We start from the raw sequence: 11,756 nt of genomic DNA, 5'->3' as shown, positions 1-11,756 counted from the left end.
GTAACATTTAGGAAATAACATTTCATCCTATTCACAGGTACATAATGTCTAATTTTTCTCTCTCTGTCACAATATATATTTTTTGAATTGATTATAATACATATAAGATTGCTGATGTTAAAAAATACAGCAGTAAGAATTAAGGTCTTAAAACCTTTTGTAGGCTTTTAGCCACATCTGGAGCCACTTGCTCACATTCACTCTCCTGGAGCTCTTATTTCGGTCCCTAAATGTGCCAGGCTTTTTCTCAACTCATGGTCTCTGCACACCATATTTCTTCTGGCTGAAGCACTCTTCTTCGTTTGGCTAAAATAATCTGATGTTAGCATAGATTTAAATTTCCTAAGAAAGCCTTCTTAGACCCCTATGACTGGGTGAAGTCTCCTATTTTTTTTTTCTTTTCAAAAACCATTTTCCTCTTTCTTGTAATTGAATGTTTATGCAATACAGGTGCTTGTGGAACAAATTCCTTGGTCTCTGTTGGACATTAATTGAGACTGTTCCTATGACTGAAGGACATAAGACAATCTTGAAACCTGAAATACCCACAATATCTTGGGAGATAATGAAAAAACGTTTTTATAAAGAGGGTAGTATCCAGAAGAGTTTCATAATAAAATAAGTATGGTTTGTGCAGAAACATGTTACTGAGGGAATGCAGGATGGTGATTACTGAGCCTTCTTTTCCATAGGTCTGACTTGGAACCACATGAGTAACTGAGAGATCCTATGGTCACATGGACAGTGCCCTGGGAACAGCTCTCTGTTGACCAACAAAGACATGCTTGGTTTATAGATGGTGTTTTCAAGGTTGAAATACAGCTTCCTATTTGCAAGACTGCTGCACTAAGACCAGCATGTGAAATGACTAATTGAAGAAGGTAAGAACAAATTAGTTTGATGAGTTTATTTGCATACCATTTTCCTTGCCGTGATGAAAGAATTGAATGGCGATAAAAGTCCACTATGTCTGGGCTTTTACTGACCCATGAGTGGTAGCCAGTGGTTTGGCCATATGGTCAGGCAGATGGGCAATGGAAAGCTGCATTAAGAAAGGGATGCCTATGTGGGGGATGCCCCTGTAAAAATCACTACAGGAATTTAAGGGGCACAGTAGAGTAGGAGGTACTGAAGAGAGTATTCGGGAAGCGATATATGGGGAAAAGAGTGAAAAGAATATTAAGGGCAAAGGGAATAACAAGTTCAAAATTCATAAGACAGATACATGCTTAAAATGCTCAAGGAAAGCCAGTTGGGTTGTAGCTGTTATCTTGCCAGGAAAACTAGTTGGCTCTGACATCAGGCAGTTTGCAAAAGACTGTAATATATATGTCCTTTGTAATCCACATTAACAAATCTGGTTTTTATCCTATAAACTGAAAAATCATTGGAGAGGTTTGAGCAGAAAGGTAAAATGATGTACTTTTTAGAGAATTTCTCTAGCTGATAGTTGGAAAATAGGTTGTGCAGGATAGTGGCAAGCACAGTGATGCTCACAAATATTTACTTGCCCCACATTTCTTAGCCCCTGAAAAGTTAGAGAGTTCCCATGCCCAATCTCTATGACAAGACCTGCAAGCTCAAGTTTCCCAAAGCCAGTGATTTGCTAAAATGACCAGCAGAACTGATGGAAATTGTTATACTCATGGTTACAGTTTATTGTGGTGAAAGAACACAGATTAAAATTAATCAAGGAAAGAAGTACGTAAGGCATATTCAAGACTTCCACATGTAGATTTTCCAGGTGTCCTCTCCAAATGTATCTTGAACAACACTTTCTTCTCCCAGAAATGATTTGTGACAATACGTATGGGGTATTGCCAACCAGGTAAGCTTACTTGAGCTTTGGAAAACAAAATTCAGCCTACAAAGTAGGAGCTTTGACTTGCTCATTCCAATGACTGGAAGAATTCCTTACAAATAATAACTACCTAATCAGTATTTGCTGAATGAATGAACTCAAGTCAAGCATAAAATTGCTGTTGAAGACAAAGACCTAAGACACAATCCTCACTAATCAAAAAGCTCACGTCATGCTAGAAGAAATGAGTACAATGGGCATCATATTATAAAATTACGAGTGCTATGCTGAAGGTATACACTAACTGTTATGGAGAAACCAAAATTCATAGCATGGAGATTCACACAGGAGTGTTAATTTCCACTGTATTAAGTGAAATGTTGAAACTGATCATGGGGAAAAGGAAGATAACATTCTGTGTAGAGGAAATAGTACATATAAATGGAAAGAGGCAAGAAAAAGTATGGAACAATTTGAGGAACTGCAAGCAGTTTGGTAAGGATCCAATAAGAATAGAGGAAAAGGTAATTCTGCAAAGGCATAAGAAGGCAGATCAGGAAGGGCCTTGCATAAGCTAAAGAGTTCAGATTTTATATTTAATGAGCTGGTAAACCATTGATACCTTTAAAATAGATGAGTGACATACTGGTGTGACATTTTGGAAAGATCATTGATAATTGTGTACAGAATAAATTAGAAAGAAAGGAAGAAGACCAAGAAAGGTAAACTTTTGAAATATAATCAAATGAAATAATCAGTAATCAAAGGGAAGAACACTCAAAGTCTAAACTTAAGAGGTGTGAGGATGGTGAGGAATAATGAATGGAATTGAGAGCTATATCAGATGGAAAATTAATAGGTCCAAATAACTTGATTTGCAGTAGAGTATGGAGAATAAATCTAGGATGGCATCCAAGTGGCTATTGTCAGCAGTAGATAAATGGTAGTATCATTCACTGAAAAAAAATATAAATCTGTTGGCAGAGCTCAGATGAAGAGAGCCAGGAGTTTCAGTGCATAAGTAAATGCAAGAGTAAGAATTATCATTGGAGATTTCTTTTTGAGACAGGGTCATTTTTTGCCGAGGCTGGAGTGCAGTGGTGTGATCTTGGCTCACTGCAACCTCAGCCTCCCTAGTAGCTGGATTACAGGTGCACAACACCATGTCCAGCTAATTTCTGTAGAGACAGGGTCTCGTCATGTTGCCCAGGCTGGTTTCAAAGTCCTGAACTCAAGCAAGCCTCCTACCTCAGCCTCCCAAAGTGCTGGGATTACAGGAGTGGGCCACCATGCGCAGCCTATTATTGTATGTCTTAATTCTGAGCTAGGTCATCTAAGAGTAATATTCTATAAGCAATGAATGGGAAATTTTGGAATTCAGAACAATTCTCATTGGAAAACCATGAGAATATGTTTTGAATACCTACAGAGTGTCAGATACTTTTAGATCATAGGAAACCCAGAACTTCACCTTGTAGAATTTAGAAAGGTAGCTCAAGTATTATCATTATTTAATAATTTCTTATTTGCAGCTGACTTAGTGCATTCTTTACATTTTTCTTGTGCTTCTTTGCATATATTGTCCCTCCTATTAATATGGATGCCCAGGGCAACATAATTTCAAAAGTTGAAGTTTCATCATTTAAAAGTTTTAGCCTTGAAATATCTTCTGTTCTGTTCTTTCGGGTGAGTGTATAGAAGTTGTCAAATCACACAGACATACACACACACACACACACACAGAAACAGGAGAGAGAGAGAGAGAGAGAGAGAGAGAGAGAGAGAGAGAGAATGAACTAACTTCAATACACCTGGCTGTTCATTTAGGCCACCTTAGCAATGAGAGTGAATTGCTGCATGAAAGATTTGGCAATGACAAACAGGGTCATGTCATGCCAACAGCTGAAACAAACAGGCTAATCGGATGGGAATCTAGCTCAGCACTATGGCTTTAAAGTTTGACAAAATATTAATTGTACCTTTGTAGAAAGCTTTGTATATATTTTCTTAACCAAGGAAAGGAAAGAATGATTGAGATTTCCACTCCTGTAGCAGGTTCTCCATCATATCACTAAAGGCTGTGAAACTTTCTAATGGCCAAGATTCCTGAACTATTAGGATCCACTGCCACAGATGCCTTTGGCAGTACCAATCTTAAACTCTTCCTTTTTATTTGAAATTTCCATTGTACATTTTAAATTACACCATAGCACCACAGTGGCAAGTGGAAGGCCATGGTTCTTGGGAAAAAAATAATAAAAAGAAAGGACCACAAGGTCAAAAGATATTTTTCTGGAGAATCTTGCAATATACCAAGTGATGCCTTGGGAAAAAAAGCAAAGCTGTTTAAAAAGACAGCAGCTGCTATAATGCTGCTTCATTACAGACCCAGTGGAGCAGAAGCAATGCATCCATTTTGCCTTTTTCTTCATTGATGATATCAATGGAGCATTAATGGAATTCTTGCAGTCTACTGGTACAATATAAATTTAGCCTGACTAAATCTTATATTGGCTATATTATAATACTTTTTTATACTAGAGAAGAACCTCACTAGTTTCCTTTTTATATAAAAAAGTTGCAATTAGGATATATCTTCAGATCCACAATAAATAAGTCATCGATACAGTTTTTTAAAAAAATTTATTTTACCATTAGGGGAAGAGGTAGAATTTCAGTCTAAATTAAAATCCTTATTAACAAGCTTGTTTCACGGAAATGTCACACAGCCTTTCTCCAGTTAACGAAGTCAAAGTGCTTTTATTGTTGTTTATTGATTTCACTTATTTAATTCTCCTTTAACAGAAAAAGGTGAGTTTCTCTTTGTTCTTTTATTTTGTTAACGAAATAGGTTGTGCTTTCAAAACCAACAAATTATGCAAATTACTTAGCATTTATCTTGATTTTTAAAAAATCGTGTCCAAACTATGTTCTTAGGGTTGTCCATTTATATAAGAATTTTCGGGCTAGACAGGAACCCAGATGTTTCAAGTGGATTTGCAAATGGCAAAGTGCTGCTTGTTGGATCTGCCTGTAAATCTATTTGCAAATGCAAATCCTCTTTCCAAACAGATCAGAGTTTTTTTAGGTCCAACAAAAATCCTTGAGCAAAGCAAAAATGCTGATGGAATGTACATGTGTCACTTCTATGGATTTCTATCCAAATGCTTTTGCATCTTCCTAGTGTACTTTCCGAGGATGGTAGCACAAAAGAGAATGCAATGACACTTATTTTCAGGGGATTCTGAATGCATCCTGCTGCTATTTAAGGGACAGCAGAAGTTGTGGCTAATCCAAACATCTCCCGTTTTTCTGCATGAAATGACTCAGAGCACACCCTACTTCTGTTGTGTCCCCTTGGTGCACTGATATAGCTTGAAAGATAGTTTCCATTTGTCTACAGCTACCGAGACTCTCTCTTTTGCATGCCTTATCTTCTCTGTTCATGACTCTGAAAGATCCATGTCCCCAGGGTCTAGACCATGAGTGCAGCTCTCCACTGATGCCTGTATGTTAAGGTCAGTAAATCATTCTGAGTTTTACTCTTCCTTGCCCCCGATAATAATAATAATAGCAAACACGTTTATAGTACTGACCATGTTCATTAACTTATTTAATCTTCAACACTACTCCATCACATGCACGGGTCTCCTTCTCCATGTCCTGTGCTCCTCTAATATAAAAGGTTAATGGTGGGAATAAAAGGCATGATAGCTTTTTTTGCTCTCATATATGTCATCTTCTCTCCTTACATTTTACCACTGCCCTTAATCAAGGCTGCACTGTTGCCATAGTCTTCTACCCTTTACCTGCCACATTGCGGGGTTGCCCTCTTTGAAATCCATTCCTCTGAGCTTTTGCTAAAATGACTCCTCTGAACTGTAGACCTAACCTTGTCATTATTCTGCTTTAATGTTACTCTACCACCTACAGAATAAAGGCCATGATCCTTAGGATGGAATATAAAGCCTGTTATGCCCTGACCACATCTACTTATCTAGTTTCTTTTCTCACTACTTTCTTCTTATCCCTAAGTGACTTTTGAATTCAATCCCTTGTACACAATATTATTTCATGCCTTTTTAAAGCATGTTAATATAAGTTACATGGACTTGGCTGAAATGTCTTTCATCTCCCTACCATCCATTGGCCCATTCTCCATGCCCCCAACACACACCCCATGCATGTGCACAGACACACACATAAAAACACACACACACACACACATACTCTGATGCCAGGCTAACATACGCTTACCCTTTGAGAGTCCAGATAATGGTCATATCATCTACTGTCTTCCCCAGTGCTGTCCGCAGCCCCAGATTACAGTAAGTGGTTGATATGGTTTGGTTCTGTGTCCCCACCCAAATCTCATCTCAAATCCCCACTTGTTAAGGGCAGGACAAGATGGAAGGTGATTGGATCATGGGGGTGGTTTCCTCCATGCTGTTCTCATGATAGTGAGTGAGTTCTCACAAGATCTAATGGTTTTATAAGGGCTCTTACCCCTTTGCTCATTCACTCTTCTCTCTCTTGCCACCATATGAAGAAGCTTTCTTCCTGCTTTGCCTTCCGCCATGATTATAAGTTTCCTGAGGCCTCCCCAGCAATGCAGAACTGTAAGTCAATTAAACCTTTTTCCTTTATAAATTACCCAGGCTTGGGTATTTATTTAAAGCAGTGTGAGAACAGACTAATACAGTGAGTTTTCTCTGTGTTCCCTTAGTACATACGCAAATATTTAAATTTTCCACTTAAAGATTTGCCTTCCTCATTACATTGTGAACTCTTTAAGGGAAGAATCTATGTCATTCTTTCCTTCCCCACAGCTCTCAACACATATTTATTGAGGTAAACTAAATCCCACATGCATGTACCTGATAACAAATAGTTCTCACAGGCTTTGACCCACAAAAAGGAATTTGTGAATGAGAAACAAGAGATCTCTAGCTAGGGGTAAACAAGGTACTTTGAGTCAATGGTATCTTTTCTTCACGTCTTCACAACATCTTAGTAGATTATTTAGTCAGTTTGTGAATAAGGTTGATTAGAAGTGAAAGCTGAGACTGTAACTAGCCAGGCAAAATCATAACGGAAAAGAAAAATAGGGAAAATAATCTGAAATCTGCCAATTAGAAGACTAGTATCCCAAGGAAGAGTTTAAAAGTGTAGATTTATTTTTAAATCAGCAACCCTGAGGCTAGGTTTAATACGATGCCAAAATAATTTATGTGTTCAATCAAAATAATATTCTGTTCATCTGTAAAAAATCTTTTAAACTGGTATTTTATTCTAATAAAGAAAAAACCAAGTAATTGATTGAATTGTTTATCTTTGAACCCCCTTGATGAGCCACCAAGGAACCAAAGCCTGAGTTTATTTATTTAGAGAGGCAGGTGCTTTTATTCTCTTGTGGTGCGGAGATCAGTGCAATAAGATGGAGTTGCTGAGGGGCAGTGGGAGAGAATGATAATTGTAGAGATGGCATTTAAATGTTATGCATTTAAGATAAAAATATTGTACTGAGTTTATGATTTGGGGAAAGTTTCCAAGGCATTTAACATAGTAAGAACTTTTTCCGTCATCCTTGCTAAGGCTGAATTGCAATGTTATGATCTTTTGAGTACCGAAAGTAAATAATTGTGTCCACAGATTTTTGATGCTTTAATCTCATGTGTTTCATTAGACAGTGAATATTTACTTAAAATAAACTCCTGCCGTTTTTCCAACTTGACTCACAAATTGGAAAAAATGTTATATATGCTTTTATTATCTTTAAGCCTACTTTAAAAGAGAGACTTAAATTTAGAAATACCAGAATGTATTTACATGTTCTTAATTCAAATCTGACTTGCTGCAAATACTTATTTCCAAATTATATCAATGATATTTAAATAGATTCTAATTGAAATGTAATGATAGGGTAATAATCATAATGCAATTTGCTTAAAAAAAGTTAAAACTATGGTCAAATACAACTGTCTTATAAATTACTTTTCTTATAAACATTATGCCAAAGTTTTGACACCCATTTGAAATTCAGTTTTTTAGAGACTTAAGCATTATCAGGAAATAAGAATACTCTCTTCTTGCATAAATGTTCAATAAAATAAATTCTTTCTCTTAAAGATCCAAGAAATTTAAATAGACAGCATTTTATAACATGATTTATGCTACTTAACAATCACATCTTTTTTAAAATACAGTTCCAAATGTTATTTGAATCCAGGAATGTTTGCTGCTCTCATTTCTCCAAAGCAATATTAGACTAATTTTTGAAGGTAAAAGTTGGCCCATCATGTGATTCTGAATATTAAAAGTAAAACTAATAGATGTAAATATTCTACGGTAATATAATGGTCTTTTTAAAAAAAATACACACTGACCAAGCATCTTACATTTCTTTTCTAACTTGTTATAACTCCTCCACATAAAATAGTAGTCAGTTATATACCGCAGGAGTTTTACTGTTCTTACTGAAGTAGGATCATTAACAACACAGTAAGCTCTGCTAGCTTACTGATACACATAATCTTTGGTTTTGACGGTTTCTTACCCATTTTTTTTAGCTGTTTCATAGTATGTACCTACAGAGCAAATATTACTACATGTCTTTTTATATCTGTAAATGGTCCCTGTTCTCTAGAAAACACTAAATCGTCCAACAAACACAAGAGTAAACAAAGGGCAGCCATTTTGTGGAGCAGAAATAGTTCTGAAATGCCAGTTTTAGTGCCCTCTCAATCATGAGAAATATTAAATAGCTGGCATCAATAAATTTGAGATATATTAAAATACAACTATTCCACGAAATTGCTTTCAAAATACATGGCACAATTAAAAGTGTTGGATTCTTTTAAAGATCAATGGTATACATCCAAATTCCTATGATTAATTTTTGAAATTTAGGCAAAATTAAAATACCTGATTTTTATCTTACCAGGAATAATGTAGTGTTTCCAAAAGATTCATTTGCATTAAATTAAAAAATTAAAACCACACAGTTTACGAAACTGCAAACCTACTGCTGCAAAAGAACAACTCTATCAATGGCTGCTTGAATAAGGTTGCAGCTATTATAAGCAAATTACAGGGCAAACGTAATATTTTTAAATGCAACATCCAAAAATAATGACTTATTTCTCAGTACAAGAGAAATAACACTTCTTCACCAACTCCCAGAGTACTATATGTTCAAAAACAAAAGTTCAGGAACTAAGTACTTCAGTGACACCTTTACCTTAAGGATCAGAATTGGAGTTATACTTGAGGTCTTAGGTGAAATGAGTTTGACGGATTAGGTTCGGTTACTGGCTGTCAGTGCACTACATAAAAAACACCGCACATACAGAGCTTAGTGAAACTAGCTGTTTTCTGCACAGGAAAATTCCTTGATAGAGTTAGCATGAAGACAAATGAACTGTTATCCCCCAAGAAAGGTGTCCCTTTAGGTTAGGTTTGAGGTGAGCAATACCAAACAGTAAGAGCACTTGACTTCCCATGGCTGACAGACTCATTACCTTTGTAAATATCGAGGCTTAGCTTTGAATCCTGGGACTCTTGGAGTTTCTGGAGAGTGCTAGTAACTAACCAATTACCAAAACAATGAAGACATTAAAATGGGAGAAGACAAGAGTAGTGTAAACAAATTTCCTTCATTTTCCACCATGAAACAAAGTTGTTTAAACTTTCTCTCTCCTTTATTTTTACATCCTTATCCCTTCAATTTATCCAAAGTACTTAAAATATATTCCTCTTATTCACCATAATAGGTATGCTGTGATATACTGAGTTTTATTATTAGTATTATTATTATTAACAGGCAAGAAAATGAGATCCTAAGCAGGATTATCTCCAGCAGAGCAATGGCATGACTCCAAATTTGTATTTGTCAGTGTCCAAAACCACTGCTCTTCCTCCAGTCTTTTTCATATAGATTATTTCTCTGTAATCTACTTCACTTATGATAGCTGTACATTTGGTGTCATATATATTCTGTATTTTCCCTTATTCCTTTTATACTATTTTTTTCTCTCCATATATTCTAATCAATTTATTCACACGGTCAAACACTAACAGAGGATATTTATGAAAATTTCTATTTAAAAACTTTAAACATCTAATACATTCTCAATTATTTTCTTTATACAGGCATACTTCAGAAATATTGTGGGTTCAGTTCCAGACCACCACAGTAAAGTGAATACTGCAATAAATTGAGTCACACAGGCTTTTTGGTTTCCTACGCATATAAAAATTATGTTTACACTATACTGTAACGTATTAAGTGTGCAATAGCATTATGTCTAAAATTCAATGTACATAACTTTGTTAAACATACTTTATTGCTAAAAATGCAAACAATCATCTGAACATTCAGCAAGTCATAACCTTTTTGTTGGTGGAGGATCTTGCCTCAATTTCAAAGGCTGCTTACTAATTGGGGTGGTGGTTGCTAAAGGTTGGGATGGCTGTGGCAATTTCTTAAAATAAGACAACAAGGAAGTTTGCTGCATTGACTGACATCTCTTAACGAGAGATTTCTCTGTAGCATGCAATGCTGTTTGATAGCATTTTACCCCATAGTAGAATTTCATTCAAAGTTGGGGTTAATCCCATCATACCCTGCCACTGCTTCATTAACTAAATTTATGTAATATTCTAAATCCTTTGTTGCCATCTCAACAATGTTAATAGCATCTTCACCAAGAGTAGTTTCCATCTCAAAAAAAAAAAAATACTTTCTTTGCTCACCCATACAAAATAACTCCCATCCATTAAAATTTTATTATGAGATTGCAGCAATTCAGTCACATCTTCAGGCTCCACTGCTAATTCTAGTTCTCTTGCTATTTCTACCACATCAGCAGTTCTTCCTTCAAATGAAGTCTTCAGTCCCTTTGGGTATATACCCAGTAATGGGATTGCTGGGTTGAATGGTAATTCTGCCTCTAGGTTTTTGAGCAATCACCACATTGTCTTTATGTGGTCGAACTAATTTACACTCCCAGCAACAGTGTAAAAGTGTTCCTTTTCCTCCACAACCTCGCCAGCATCTGTTGTTTTTTGAGTTTTGAATAACAGTCATTCTGACTGGTGTAAGACGGTATCTCATTGTGGTTTGGATTTGTATTTCATTCTGTTATAAAATACATGCACACCTATTTTCATAGCAGCACTATTCACAATAGCAAAGACATGGAATCAAGCTAAATGCCCATCAATGATAGACTGAATAAAGAAAATGTGGTACATATACACCATGGAATACTATGCAGCCATAAAAAGGAATGAAAGTGTGTCCTTTGTAGGGATATGGATCAAGCTGTCTCATGTATCTTTGGCCACCTACTCTGCCATAGCCACCAGTCATACCCTGTGGTACCTTGTTCAGGCCCAAATTGCTCTGCTGCTGTGAAAACCATAAGCTGTCCTAGGAGTATAGCCTCTGATACATAGCCAGGTCCAGCAGTGATTGCCCAGAGACTCTAGCTCTTTCTTCCACTAGGAACCCATAGGTGACCTGGGGCTCTGGCATTCCATCTCACCATTAAAGGAGCAAAATGATACAGTCTGGATGTATGAGGGAGTTAATGCTGTCTGGGGAATACTTTGCTGGGGGAAAAGAAGATAGAAGGAAGTTAAAGAAGTAAATTCCTCTCTCCATAATCTACTTTGAGGCTGGGTATCTATTTTTGGCTCACCTGAAAGTGTTTCATTGCAAGCAGATATTCCTTCCAACAAATGCACTATAGTTTCATGGCTTCTTATAAAGTAATAACTATTGTCTCCCCTTTCTAGATACCCTTAGTTCTCTTTTTTCTTACCCATGCTGCCCTTTGTTTCATCTCCAAAATGAAACATCTAATATTTGTATCAGAAAACCCAGTCTAAAATAATAATATGTCTATATATGTGTTGAGAAATTAAACAGAACAAATATTAAACAAAATAG

This window comes from Mandrillus leucophaeus, unplaced genomic scaffold, assembly GCF_000951045.1.
Source record: "Mandrillus leucophaeus isolate KB7577 unplaced genomic scaffold, Mleu.le_1.0 Scaffold156, whole genome shotgun sequence".
NCBI lineage: Eukaryota > Metazoa > Chordata > Mammalia > Primates > Cercopithecidae > Mandrillus > Mandrillus leucophaeus.
The sequence above is the reverse complement of the archived record's forward strand: the minus strand, read 5'-3'. Positions refer to the sequence as shown.